This window comes from Fringilla coelebs, assembly GCF_963513975.1.
Source record: "Fringilla coelebs genome assembly, chromosome: 6".
Taxonomy (NCBI): domain Eukaryota; kingdom Metazoa; phylum Chordata; class Aves; order Passeriformes; family Fringillidae; genus Fringilla; species Fringilla coelebs.
Window position 1 is genome coordinate 30,690,434 of NC_140034.1, and position 16,032 is coordinate 30,706,465.

Below are 16,032 nucleotides of genomic sequence, written 5' to 3' on the forward strand. Positions count from 1 at the left end.
AACAACATGGATTACATACTATTCCTGTTTCTCACTGTATATATTCATGAGTCGACTGCATCTATTAGCAAACTATATAAAGTATGAAAAGTATTACAATTATGTTACAAGAATATTTCAAAATATTAATGGGAATATATCTTTTTGTCTTTCACAGTTTTCAAAGGAAATGTGAAAGTAGTTAGCATTAGCATAGGCATTTTTATGAAGACTATGTAGCAAAAAGGTAAATGGAGAGCTAACATGCATTGAGGTTTTTCATTATTGACCTTAATAATGTGATTAAGCAGTCTGCATTGAATGAAACTTTGTATATTCATTTATGCTAGACTCCAGCCTCAAATTTCATGACAATAAATGAAGATGTTTCAGTAAAATAAAAAATGATTGGGAAAGATGATTTTTTCTGGAACCTGAAATGGTAATTCCATTCTATTTGTTTTGTTATCTATCCATTTTCATGTATGCTTCCTAGATTGTGCCAAAAGGCAGATAGAGCAAATGGCAGCAAGAATGGTGTTTCCAATTCAGCTGAAAGGCGTCCATTAGAATAAAAGTTCAGAAATTAGAGAAATCAGAGAAATCATTCAAACCTAGGGAGGTCTTTGTTACATTTGTGTCAATATGTTTCATTCTTCTGCTTATGGTTTGATCCTCATAAGGCATTTGGATATAGCAACATCCAAGTTGTACAATATTTCTCTTTAGCTGTGTTTGGATAAAAAATGTTTTTAAACCCAGACCCAACAATCATTTGTGTTAATGAAATAGCAAAAGTGTAAAGTAATATAGATGCTTATTCTTTTTCCTCTTGGTGGGAAAAAAATCTCAGGAAGGAATTTTTATAGCTAAAATGAATTAGTTAAAACATATTAGCTTTAAATTTACTGGGACGAAACTGCAACAGGATGACCAGGTCACAGAAGATTATAAACCTTACCTTCCTATGGAAATTTTACTTCTTAGAGCTCCATAGTCAAAAAGAGTTTTTCAATACAAAACAAATAAAATATTTTTTAGTGTTTTTTCCCTCTAAATTCGTGTTTGTATTCTCAAATCTCAGCAGATCCTCCATAATTTTTATTCCTGTCCCTCAGTTTGATTAATGTTCCCAAATATGTCTTTTTTTTTCTTTTGTTTTGCTTTTGGTTTTTTTTGGTTTTTTAAATTCTGAATGCTGTGATCCCTGATCCAAGTTCACTGAATTCATCTTTATTATGTTACTCCTGTTTTAACATTCATCCTATTTCTATTCTGTCCAACCCAATTCTCCTCTGTGACACAACGCCGAAGTCTGTAAAATGTAGTAATTTGCAGCTTACTTTTCCAGGAAAGCTGTCTCTTTCAAAGATGACACAAAATGAGCAGTAATTCATGACTGGATACCAGAACTCATAATTTGAAAAGATAATACTACCTAATAATATTTTGCAGCATTTGAACTTTTAAATGTTAAATCTTTCATTATCTAAAGGAGCCTAATTTGAAATGGAAGGATTTTTCAATGGACTAAGTTCTGGCTCGATTCACTGTTTTTGAACTGGCTCAAGCAATTCTAATTATAAGCTACAATCTAAAGCTGTTACTATTTGCCAGATATTTCAACCTTCATGAGCAAGACCCTTTAGGCTCATTTAGAAAAGCTTACAAACAAGGAAATTCAGTGCTGTTCACCCGCTGGGCTTGGGACAAAAAGCAAGTATGAAAGCTGCCAATATTTCTATATTTGCTTGTTTCATCTGAGTGGGACCAGTGCAATGACACAGAAAAAGACTCTCTGAGCCCAGAGCGAAAATAACACACTTGAAGTGCTTAATGGGTTTCTTCTATGAGATTTCTCCAGCAGCTTTAATAGAGCTGGGTGAACTGCTTGTATGAAAAAAAACTTCAGCTGATGAATTTCAGCCTTTGTTTGTTTGTTTTCTCAGGGCCGGGATTGTTCACCAGTGAATTTGATTTTGTTTCTGATTTATAATTATTCCCAAACCAATTCACATGGTCTGTATATTTCAGATTAGTTTCTTCCACTGTAAGGCCACCTGCACTCAGTGCCTTGTGGTGTCTGAGGAAAGTGGCACAGTGCCCACACCAGTGCTGGGGGAAGGAGGATACAGAACTATCTTAGAAGAGAAAGCTTTAAAGACTTTGAACACTTAGTCCTTTTTGGAGATAGATCAACAACATAGGAAACATTTTACATTATATATTTTAGAAAACGTGATTAATCCCTTGGAAAGCAGTGTAACATCTTAGTAAGATATCACATCTAAATGAATGCCCCTTCGTAATCAGTGCAAACTTATACACACAATTGATCTAACATCAGATCTTTGACTCATTTTGTCTTTGTGCAAAGGCTATGAGAACAGGATACCCCTGACCACAGAAACAAAGGGCACAGTTATATTACCACTAATACATTGCATCATAATTATGTGCATCTCGCTGTAAGCCAGTGCCTAATGAACGCAATGAAATCATCAGGGTCAGGTGCTTTGTGCTGATATTTTAGATCTAAACTTGATTAAACTTTCACAGAATTACAAAGTGGTTGAGGTTGGAAGGGATTCAGAACCAACTTTTATGGAAAAAACAAACAATTTTCTCTGAGAGCAGAAAACATGAAGTGTACCTTAGTTCTAGCTCTCCTCAAGAGAAAGAAAAAAAGTCGGTCAACATGTAATATTGTAATATTCAGAGGTTAAACTGTTTTTTGCATTAATACCAACTTCTTCACACCCATATGTATATTAGGTAGAAACTGTGGGAGGTTCTTTTATTCTGACAGCCTTATAACTGAGATATATTTTCACCTGTCATGTAAATCAATAAAATATACAGTACTTAATACTTAAATGTTTCACTATTAGAATAATTTTCTGATCCCTCTGGATTAGCACATTGTAAAATAGAACACTTAGTTTTTTATGAATAAATTAAGTGTTTTGCAACTTGCAGTAATGAGCTACTTGGTTCACATAACTTTATAAACTGGTTAAATGACACAGTAATTCAGATGTCCAGTTTGGAAATTTGCCTTCTTCAGAGGTAAAGCTCCTCTTTACTGCACTGAGTGAGGGCAGCAAATGTGATTACCTTTCTACTTTTTTTTTCCACCTCTTATCATTCAGAAATTTTACACCAGCCTTTAATTTCCTTTTTACTATGAATTCTTATGTTTATGTACATTTCACCCAGATAACCACATTAATTATTTTGCTTCCTGAAAATAAACACAGAAATGCTTCCTCTTTATAGGTGATAGAGACAGGTATTAAACATATGTTTTGCAGTGTAGGAAGAGGAAAGGTTGTAAAACCTAGTAGCAAAGATTTGGCAAACTATTTGTAAACTATTTAGGAAAATTCTCCTTGAACCTAATCTGAAACATATAGATTAGGCAGCTGCTGGGGCATGACTGGGGAACATTTAATTAAGCACCTTGAACTTAATCAAGTCCTGGTAGATGAAGAATTCTCTTTCTGCCCACTTCTTAAGCAACCTGAGTTGCCCATGACAACCTCATAGAGCATCCTAGTGGAAGCAGCTGGAGTTAGGGTTGACCTCTGCTACTATCAGAGTAGCAGAGATATGAAAATAAGAGCTCCAGTATACATGAACAAGATGTAAACAGTTCATGTTAAGAAATTCTAATTGATCTATCTTTATCTAACTAAATTAGGATCAATTAGAACTTGATTGGGCAGTCTAGCCATGCAGTTAATTATAATGTAAATGTAGCAGAAGTTAAGGAACATTTATAAAATTCTGGATGTAACCCTCCTGTATCATACGTGTCCACTTGTTTGTGTATTGGCTAATTAACCCCAGCTCCTGTAACACAGTGATTAAGATTGGGTTTAGAATTTTTAGCCGATTGTCAGAAAAAGTAGTTGTAAAAGAAAAGTCAAAATCATTGATATGTGGTGAAGTATTACCGTGAAGATACTCTCCTTAATCTTTTTGTGGAAATTTCATGCTAACTTCAGGGGAAATTGGAGTGAGGAATTCATAGATGTGGTAAATTGATGCAGAGTAAAAAGACTTTTAATTTTTATTTTCATTTCACTGTTGGATTTTAATACTTTAAGAGAGGATTTCCCGTCTTCTCCATTTCTTGCCTTTTTGGGTTAAGGATATTTTTCAAGGCATATCCTGTAAATTATGAGTTTTCATTAACATGAATTCTGTTGATTTTAAATCTTGGCTGTAGATAAATTCTTGGCCAGTGACAGTGACTCAGGACCATGTCTTTTCATTCAGTAATTTATATTCACCACAAGCATTTTTGATTTAGCCATTTGTAGCCATCTCTCCATTTTGTCATATTGACATACCAATTGGTTTTACACTAGAAAAGATCTAGTCAAAAGCAGATTTTTTTTTATTTTGAGCATGCTTTGTGAGAAGAGACTATTGGTTAACAATTATATAGTTTTGATCTGAGTTACATATCTAAGAAAATTTTTTAATCTTCTTTCAGCTCTCCTCTACTGGCTGCCCAATGTCAAAACAGGAGGTTTACTTTTCATTTTCAGTAATCATCCCTGACACACTCTTGGCAACATTATCCTCCAGGTTCTTTCTCTCTCTTGTCTTCTAGAAGATGTTTTCCCAAGGGGTGAGGAAAAAAAGCATTCTGTCTTTAAACAAGGAATTAAAAAAAGGAAAGGTAGAAGATACTTGAAATTCAGTGCCCTGACTTGCAGAGCCATAAAAGCCAAGTTTTATTTGAACAGTGCACAAAGGACTGTTTAAAAGGGTTATGTATACTTAGCCTTTTATTTCCTTCAACATAGTGTAAATAATATTAAAACAGGGTTTTCTAATATAAACAGGAAAAATGGGGACACCATGACTCAAAGGGATTCAAAAGGATATAATACATGGTCTTTGTGATGATGTTGTCTGAAGGAATCCAGTGATCGTAGGGAGTGGACTGAATAAACTGCAAGGAGTTAATGTTTTTTGGGGTTTTTTTTACACAGTGATAGAGACGTGGGGCAGATCATCCATAAGTACCCCTCTTTGTTTCACATAAACATGGGAATCAGAGTACATTTCAGTAAAAAGAAGGGACAAGTCATCTAGGTACAAATGTCTTTTTACATTTTATTTCAACTGAATGAAAACTAGTGTAAAATACAAGGATTTCTTTCATCGTAGATCAAATTATTACAGTCCAATTTAGAAATCATGTCTTAATGATTCCCTAGCACTGCTCAGTCTAATAAACCTGCACCTTTTACAAAAAAAAGATGCAATTCTGAAGGCAAAATAATAATGATGTTGGTTTGCCATGGCTTCATCTTCTGTTTCCTGCATCTGTCAGGGGTAAGTATGTTATGTTTCCCTCAGGCAAGGCACTTTACCTGGAGAAGTATTTACACAACATCTGTCAAGTTTGGTTAAAATTTGGTCAAACTAAGTTAAAAATCATACATGGTTAAGAGAAAGAGACATTGATACAGAGGATAATAGGATCACCTTTTTCCTAAGGAAACAAGGTTAAAGTTCTAAAATGGCAAACTGTTTTCATTTATGGAATGGAAGAACAAAAGGAGCATGAGATTGTTGCAGATAAAATCTGGTTCCACAGAAGCTGAGGGAAGTTTTATGTTTTTAGTATTGTTATAACCTAGAACTAATTCTTCTAAATTCTCCCCAAGCAAACTATTCCTGCTAAACCCAGAAGATTTTTCCATGCCAAGATCATAGGATATGTCTCCAGGAGTCTAATGTCCACATTATATTTGTATTTGACAGAAGGAATTTAAGTTTCCTTGTTGCCTCATTGTCCTTTTGAGAACTTTCTGTGAACAGCAGAACTAATGTGATTATGAATGTTCATTTCCACTTTGTGCCTTTCTACCGTAGTTGTATATGTTTATGAAACATATTGATGATGCAGCAAAGAATTATGTATTTATAAAAAAGAAGAAACCACTCAGTGTTAAAAAATATTGCTTTACAGAACTCTATTTATAGAAGATAAATGACTGTGGTTTAGAATTTATAATTAATAAATATGCAACATCTCAAACACATATATATTAGTGTTCAGATGAGGATAGATGCTTTTATCCACACTCAAATATTTTATTCAACCAAAAGAAAGCATGAAAAACAACCCTGCTGAAGGAAGCTGACAGTCTTGTTAAGGGCAAAACTACAGTTACAGAGAAGAAGAAAATAAAAAGGAAAAAACCTCAGACATTAAAATTGATATGATGGATATCATCCTATGGATATCATACCAATGCTAAAATTGTTCAGTGTGCTCTTAACCAGTAGAAGTTGAATCCGTCCCTGCAAAGGATGTCTTGGTGGTAGAAAAGGCATTGTAGGATAGAAAGAGGGTCTGGAATTGTATTGCTTCCATGGAGGCAAGTTGAGCAGCATTATTCTCAGCCACCACTATTTTCAATGCCTCTGACACTCAGTTTGAGAGTTCATAGAAGAAAAAGAAAAATTTTGTACCAGCTTTTGGAAAAAAAGGCCACTGATTCTGAACAAGGAACAGATGCGATGCAAATCGGCACAGCGCAACTGGATGATTTCAAGGGAGCAAAAATTTAATTGCTTGGGATCATGCAGCCTGGTCCTTAATTATGTAAATGCATCCCTATCAGAAATGGGCAAAGTACCTGCCAGGTACCCCATCTTCCTCTGAACCAATCTGCTGAGATTTTAGAGACATCTGCAACATAACGTGCACTAGGAGAGATATGATATGCAAGAAGTTAGTGGATTGCAGACCCATTTGGGAGGAGTGCTTTGTGCCTAAGGGGAACAAGGTGCAGAGACATTTTGATGAGAGGCAAATGAGGGCAGCATCATTAGCAGAGGAGAGGGGATGAGGGATGATGCCACAGTAACCTTCTCAGCATGGCTGCTGGAGAGGTTTCTGTCAGTGACCAGCCCTGTCCTCATAGTTTGTCAAAGTGCAGCCATTCTACCTTGTGACCAAACAGATCAGCCTTCCTGGTTACAAAGAACTAGAAATAATGAAATGGTCACTGGGCACCTCATTTGCATCCACTGTGCTGCCCTTCTCACAGCAATACACTGATCAGAAAATGTTGCTATTGTCATTTCCTACTAAATGAGATGCAGACAAGTGTAAATGTTCCACTCTTAAAAATTTTCCAAGCTTTGTACACTTTTATCTGTTTATATTAGAAACCTGATTATAATCACCTTAATTCTCTGCAATTCTTTCTGAAGACTTCAGGATAAAGAAATAAAATAATTAATCAATACTGTTTTATGACAAAAATCAGATACAGAGTTTGAGCACGTTAGGACAAATTAGCCTAGGTTTTATATTTCATTGTCTAGAATACTCTGTGGATTTTGTGTATTCCCTTAAATGTTTTGCTACTGAGAAACATTTTTAAATAGCACATAGTAAAAATTAGGTGCATGTAATTTTTTTACTATTGCAGATTTCATTATGAAACATCTCAAGATTAAATTTATTCCAATAATCATTATAATGATGAAAAAATTCCTTGCTTCAATAATTGATTTATGCTTCATTTAAATGTACGGAGTAGTTTCAATATAATTTCTTATTAGCTCTAATGACAAATTTTAAAATAGCAGGGCTCTGAAATAAAAATGAAAATTTGCCCTACAAGTTATTACATTTAAATGGACTTAGTACTTAATATTTAAAAAATCATTTGATGTAAATAGCCATCATGAATCACTGCAAATATGATTAGATGTAATTAAACTTTTTCTTTACCCATATCCAGTTCCTTCATAAGAAATTATTTTATTTCCTCTTTTAATTTTTTTAGGATCTTCAAGAATTTGAAGTGAAAACCCATGACATAGCAACATTGCTTATTCAGATTTTTGTTATTTGGGTAGGGAAATTAGATATCTTGTCATATATGCCTGCTTGTATTATGTATATGCTATTTTTTAAACATTGTGCTAGTATTCTCTCCCTATTTGGGAGTGACGTGTGCTATTGTACGCACTCCATTAGAGAAGAAAGACAAAGAGAACATAAAGATGAAATTTGGCAGAAAACCTCTGATACTTCTAAAACCTGTTAAAGTATAATGGCAGAAATTAAAAAAAAATATCCCTAAGTGGCCTTATTGAGCAATCGGTTTTCATTTCATATGAAGTTAAAAGGGAAATATTACTCCAACCCAGGATCCTACAAGTGCAGCCAGCAGGCAGCTCACTCTCTTTTGGGAATCTGGCGTGGCTGCTCCGTACTGACCACAAAGCTCCCATTCAGGTCACAGTTGCTGTAAGGCACAGGGACACTGTAAGCTGAACTTACACAGTACATTTGTAATGCTAAAAATAAGCCATGGCACTTGGGAAACTTTACTAGAACAGTGCTCCCAACAACTACTCACCTGTTTAGGCTTAGACACAGAAAAGGTTTATCAGTGCTAAAAGTCTTAGAACAGGTCTGTCAGATGAGTCATGGTGTCAGGAGGAAGTCCTCTTTTAATATGCATGTGCTTGTATTAGCAATGCTGTAGCTTTACTTCCAGCTCTTTAAGAAAATTTTATTAATTCCATGCAAAGCATCTAAAAGTAATGCAAGCAACAGGAGAATAACTGGGAGTGATACACCTGAAATCATTGAACTAACCATAAACAGGCTCCAGAGATTTTTGAGGAAGAAAACCACTGGCATTTGAATACATAAACTGCTGAGAATTTAATTGCTTTTGGAAAGTAAAACTCTATAACTCTAAGCAAAAATTACTTCCTAAAATGTTTGGTGGGGTTTTTTGTTTGTTGGTTTGTTTCAGTTTTTCTTGTGGGTTTTTTTTTTTTTTTTTTTGTTGTTGTGGTTTTGGTTTTTGTTTGTTTGCTTTTACTTTGTTTTCATTTTGTTTTGTTTTTGTCTAAACAAACCCATAACAGAAAGATAAAAAAGTTAAATGGGAAGCTGTACTGGAGTTCTGCTGGGTTCTGAAACACGTTCTACTCAATACAGATTGTTTGGAAAACTGGATGAATGCTGTGGTGCTAATTTTCCTGATCATACTGGGATATTAGTTATAAATATTAGCTCTGTCTGAAGAGCTGCAAAGAAATTCCTAAGACTGAGTCACTGGGTAATAAAATGGCAAATGAAATCCATCATTAGTAAATGTGAAATGATGTCCTGGGGAAAAAACAATCCTAACTTCACAAATAGGATTGATTGTCCCAGTCTGACCATTGCCACTCAAAAGAAAGATCTCAAGGCTAAAGAGTTAGAAATCAATGATCACAGTCATCTCTGTGCTCAGGAGTCAAGATTAGTATTAGGAATTATTAGAAAAAAATGCATAACAAATAATTTTTCCATCTGTATCATGCAGGCAGGTGTCACCCCTTTCACTGATAGCAGTGTACAAAGCACAACTGAAAAAGAGTCAAGGAAGATTTGGAAAAACGACCAAGACTGTGGAACAGCTTCCCAATGCACCACATTTTCATAGTCTGGGACTCTTCAAGTTGGAAGAAAGAAAATCTACAGACTGAAAAATAAGTATGATATAATGCAGCATGGAAGGGAAGAAGAGGAGTGACTAGGCTGCCTCACTCCAGGGGAATGGAGCAGGTGTCAGGCTCGGGATGAGCACAGGGATGGCGCTGCCCCGTGGGCATCGCGGCTCCGCTCCAGAGCAGTGCACCGGGCAGATGCTGGGACTTCACCCGAGGTCAGGACACAACTGAGCATGAAAGGCTGGCTCTAAAAGTCTTTGACACAGAAATAGTTGATAGCTTGGACAGTTTTCTAGGAGAATGTGCTTGTTTTCTATGAATTTTCTTGTGCTATTTCTTTGACACCTCCTTTAAACCAGTGTCAGATGCTTGCTAGATAGATGGACTTGGGGTTTGGCACTATGCACCTATTCCCAGTTGCAAGTGCTTATTTGCAAACAGTATTAGAAATGCTTTGATATGAGCTGGAGTCTTCCTTTTTTATGGTTTTTATATAAATAATTTATTCCCATTTTATAAGAGATAAATATTTAGTTATATATTTTTTTTAGATTTTTCTATGCAAAAAATATTTGTATTATTTTTCCTTGATTAAAAGTGAAAACAACCCTTTTTTGTTGTTGTTTTTCTGTGCAAAATATCTGACTTTATCAATAACATCAGCAGAAGTTTAAATTTGGTATGATTTACTTCAGGGAAATGCCTTTCAAGGAGGTAGAATGTCATAAAAAATATGACTGATCAGTAGAAATATAGACCACTTTCTAAAGAACTGTTTTGAAAGTTATGGGTGGCTACTTTTACTCAGAAACTGCCTATCATGCTTATATGTTTTTGCAGTGATTTCCACTTGCCATAACAACAGAAGTTTAACAAACAGTATTTATGTGCTGCAGGCATAGAAGTGTACATAAACATAAAAGTAACAGAATGCAGGTTGCCAATCACATCATTCAGTTCTCCTGAAGCTTCCAGATAGTTCTACTTTGCTAAAAGTTTCTTTCTTTTGTAAGCTTGGAATGCTGGAGAATCTATATTTTCTGTGAGAGAAGGTTTTTCTTTTTTTCCCACATGGAAAACCAACTTTAGAAAATATTTCTTCTCTTAAAGCCTGTATGTAGTTGATACCTATATTAAAAGTATTCAGGTTTGGTGTTAGTTAATCCACTAACAACTATCAGTTGTACTGCTTTAAAAAAAAAAAAACAAATCTGAAAGCCAATTTTAACCATTTTTAACCATTTAATGTTCAAATTCAAGGGCATTGAAGCAAGTGCATTTGAGAATGGACTGGAGAATAACACATGCAAATACATCTGTCACAATAGCTAGCTGTAAAATATTTGCACCTCTTTCATAAAGGTTTCATCAGCACATGTAGCACACATATTCTGCCTTGAGCATTTGCATCTCAGAAGCACAGAAAGAAAAGCTGGAGATGTTAGGGAGTTTAACCATAAGAAATAGGCATTTTAAAATTCCCTTTATGTAGATGAGAAGTATTTCTGGCCTGGCAGCTCTCTAACAAAAACTAACAAATGGAAGATAATCATGGGCGAAACATAAGAAAAAAAGTCAACCTAAGATAAAATGATATAAACTGACAAGAAGCACAGGGGAACAGTTAAATGTATCAGAGAAAGGCATATATTGAAGCACAGATGAAAATACACCTATTGTTGGGGATCACTGAAAAAGGCCATCCCAAAATGGGGGCTAAATTTCTTCAGGACCCTAGCTGGCCTTTATACTTGAATCTTTAAAAAATACGTTTTTTCATTTACTTTAAATTTGTATATATGTTCATGATTTTGTCCATAACTTTGCTAACATAAATATCTGAACAGTTTGTCACATTTAAACATAAATTTGAAGTTAGCACTATCTATTATTCCAAAGCAAGCACTCCAAATAGACTTTTCTTTCAAAACTGACAATCTTAAAAGTGTGCTGCATAATCCAATGGAACAAACCAAAACCTTTTGTCTCATTCTAAGCTCCTCATTTCTGGTTAAAATCGTAGTAGGTTCATCTAATTGCCTTAATAAATAAATATCTTTAAAGATTATGTTAATTTTTCAAAACGTAGTCATCCAAATTTTATGAAGAAATTGTGGAATTCGTCTTCTAGAATTTTTGGGGCAGACACAACTAGAATGCTTTAATTTAACTCAATTTCAGGTTTTTCCTTGAAAGAGAAAGAAAAATGAAATACAGTGGAATGTTTGTGTTGAGCCTGAGCTCTGATACAAGATTTTAAACAATCTAGCATATTAAGTTTGGGATTATCCATATAAATAACAGAATGTTAAAGCAAGAACTAAAAAATATGTGGCTTAAAATTTAAGTCAATCATTTAGGGTCCACTATGCCTGAACATAAAGAAGTTTAGTAGTATATGGGAAGGTAATAATTTTATGTCATATATTATATTAAGATGGTTTAGCAATTAAAACATATTTCAAATGCAAGATATATTTTTGGCATGAGAAAATAATCTGAAAGATGTCAACTTGAATCACATAACAGTGATTATTTACGAATGTAAGATAGAGTCACTTTGATTCTAATAAGTAAATGCCTGGCCTGAAGTCACACCTTCATATGCATCTAATAGTGCTCTCATTTTATCATATTTTAAAAATCCACACCTCATATTTTCTGTTTCCTTATATGGATGGTGCTAATGACACACATAGTAAACCTTCTATTAGCTTTGTACTTCAATAGAATTTGTTTAATTTCAGCTGTCAAACAATATGGAGAAAAAAAATCCATTTTTTTGATAACCCCAGGATTTAAAATGCATTATCAGTATGACAGCAGTAAGTGTTTCCCAAACAATCTTATTTATGGGCCGTGTTCTTTCTTGGTGTAAACACAAATCTGAGCAGCATGAGAAATCCCTCATTTGTTTGCCATAAATTGTGCATGTTACTGATGTAAGATTTATTATGTTAGAGTGGTTGAATAAACTAGCACTGGCACTGTTGATATGCAACATTTTACCTCCAGCTCCCTTACTGAGATCTGAGTGGAGCTGGTGTTATCTGAGAGACTTTACCAGCTGGTGACTGTTCAGTAATCAATTCTGTAGAAATAATAATATAAATTATAGAAGTATACAGCCATGGAATATGCTGAGTTGGGAGGGACTCCCCAAACCACCAATGACCACTCCTGGTACCTGGGAGCATTTATCAAATGCCTCTTGAACTCTGTCAGGCTGGGGCTGTGACCCCTTCCCTGGGGATCCTGTTCCAGTGCCCAGCTTCGCCCTTCTCTGGGTGAAGAGCCTTTTTCTACTATCCAACCTAAACCTCCCCTGACACAGCTTCAGGCAATTCCCTCAGTCCTGTCACTGTCACCAGAGAGAAGAGACCAGTGCCTGCCCCTCCTCTTCCCCTCTCAGGAAGCTGTAACTGCAGTGGGCTCTCCTCTCAGTCTCCTACAGGCTGAGCAGAACTGACCTCAGCTGCTCCTCTCATGACTTTCCCTCCAGAGCCTTCCCCAGCCTCATTGCTCTCCTTTGGAATCTCTCTGATAGCTTAAATTACTTTTTTAGCCCAAAAGTTCTCACCTTACTCAAGGTGAGGCTGCACCAGGACAGGGCAGAGAGGGACAAATCTAAATAACATCAAAAAGTACATGTTAGTCCCTCTTGTAGTGGAGACTTACCTTAAACGTGCAACGTGAGTCTGACATTCGTGCCTCTTATGATTTTACCAGAGCAATTTGTTAATACTGGAGGACTGTGAAGGTTTTCTAAAAAGTCTATCTGTCCTTACCCTACAAAGACATCCATTAGTGAGAAAATGAGATTTTTCCAACTGCATGTACCTGGCTCAGAGGAGGCTGCAAAGACATTTTTAATGCATCCTCTGCTCCATTGGAGTAACTGAGGACTTGAACATAAAGAAATTTAGACACCTGGCGTGGTTTTGCAGCTTTGTAAAGGATTGATAGATTTTCTGAAGCAGAATCTGGCCCTAAAGGCAGCTCTGAAGTACAAATCCCCAACTGCACTATAGAGCCCTTTTGCTTAAGAGTGTACATCACTACTCCTAGAATGGCTGCAGCCAGGTCTGTTCTAAGCTACAGAAGAGCCCATCAGGAGCAAGGATCCCAGTGGGGCAGTATAAGTTTTACAAACTACTTCTCTACTTTGTTTTTATTTCATATTTACCTTTTGTGCTTTTTCGACTCATTTCATATTCAACTTAAAAAATACATATATAAATCCCACTGAATCTTTTTTTTTTTAAATAGAAATTAATTTAAACATAATTTTGATGTTTTTTCTGAGGGGGTGGGTATATGTTTCAAACACTTTCTGACCCTTGTTTCTTTCAGTTATTTTACAGTAAGCAAAATAGTGAGTCTAATAGAAATGCTGACTCCTAAGGGCTCAGCAAATGCACGGTGCATTGGATACAGTTTTATAAAAATTCCTGGCTGGAAAGAGCAGTAGCTGCTCTGGTGTGCCAGTGGGAAGTGCCAAGGCTGCTCTGCTGGGATGGGTGCAGGGTCACTGCCAAGAACAGTGCATTCCTCAAGCTTTTGGGCATTGTGTCCACTCAGCTGTATTCAATAATCATACCTCCAGATTTCACCATGATGGAAGAAAGTATTTCCAACGTCACAGGCTTCAGAGGGGCTGCAACCAAAGAGAAACAAACAGGGCACATGTCAGTCTGTCCTGAATTCAAACTAATAATCTGTATGGAACAAAGAGATTGCAGACAATGTGTGCTTGTATCCCACACAATCCTCCTCTTGTTTTCATCTGCATTTTCTCCATCTGACTGAAAACTCTTCTTTTCAAGCACATGCTTTCTGCAAAAATGTGGAAAATGTATTTATGATTTCTTTTCTTGCACTTTAAAAGTCTTTCTAAAGGTTGCTTTCATCTTGTATATTTAATAATTCTGGATAGAAGACCATGCTCATGACAGGTCAGTATTTTCTTGGACATATTGCATTTGTTTCTGAGTGCAGTTTTCAGATTTTTTAAATGGAATTTTGTGGGGTTTGAGCGTTTGTTTTTCATTACGTTAAACATAGAGCATCCATATGTTGCTTTCCTTTGGGATCTTTAAGAAAACATACAGTCATTTAAATCTGGGCTATTTTATCCCTGCAGTTGAAAAATTCCTGTGGAAGATGGCTTCTGCCTTATATATTTTTCTCCCTCAGTTGTTCCAAATGCGGGTTCTAATTCTTTCTCTTCATTATGCTTTGTATGACAAAGTTGCAGCGGGTAAGTAAATGTGCATGGGACGTGAAACAGGCTCTTAACTCCTGTGGTGCACGGCACAACTCAAAATCTTGACCAGGGTGCTCAAGTCACACCCCTGGTTCGTGACCTTCAGGTTGGTAGGTCACAATAGGAAGTGTAATATCTGGCTTCTACGGTGTAATCTTTATTGTAGGAATAATACATGAGATCTTACATGCTTCTATCAGTTGCAAATGTTCCTGTAGCTCATTGTACAATATGTCAGATGAAATGGATTTCATGATCTTTTGTATAATGCATATGTTCCAATAGTAATTTCAAACCTAATTTATTTCCTTGGAAATTCATTCATCTTTTGGGTGCCATTTTTAACCATCTTAATTTTCTATTATACAAGCAGAGGGGGTAAATTCTTTGCTCTCATATACATGTCCCACTACCACTGGATTTTATACAAGATTTACACTGTCAAAAGGGAAAAATCAGCTTAGGAATATTTTTACTTTAACACTCACCGTATAAGCCTTTTTTCTGTTCAAATCTAGTGAGTTATTTGGCAGTTGTGTTTCATTTCAGTCTTTCTGCTATATAGTAGAAAATGCTTTTAAAGATATAATTTTTTCCAGATAATGTATCTCTGTAAATGACAAAGTTGACTTTGTGTCTTTCAAAATACCTGTATAAGTTATTGGGAATTTAAAAATCAGCTGCAAGTGTGTCACTGAGAGTAGTTATTGCCATGATTCCCTTTTTTTTTTCCTTTTTTTAAAATTTTAGTGGCTGTTAGCAAATGATGAGTGCAGAAAATGAAGAAAAGGGAACCTGACACATTTCATTGTCTGCAAACTCCCAAGAACTTCTAAGATCATGGACACAATTGTTCCTACATTTTTGCCTTTAATAGGGAAAATAAGAGAACAGGGGATAAAGGTAGCCCAAAGAGTTTTAGGAAGTATATTTTCATTGGGAAGAGTGGCATCCTGGCAAGAACAAGCACATTAAGCTGCAGGGCATTGTTAAGTAGAATAAATGTTTGGGCCAAAGGCAATGTATAAATGACAGGCGCTGGGAAATTTCGTATTTCCCCTTGGAAAAGAGGTTTTTCAGAGAGCAATATTATTGGCAAGTTTAAATACATTTTACATAGAGTAGGATGGGGTTTATCCATTTATTCTGGAAACTACACAGTAGTATTTCAATCTCAGTCCTCTTTCTTGCTAAGGAAGTATGAGCTGAGTACATCTCTTAGGTGTAAGAGTTACAGCACAGTTGCTTTCCCTTGGACTATGAAGTAGTGTCTGTAATTCATGTCTAGG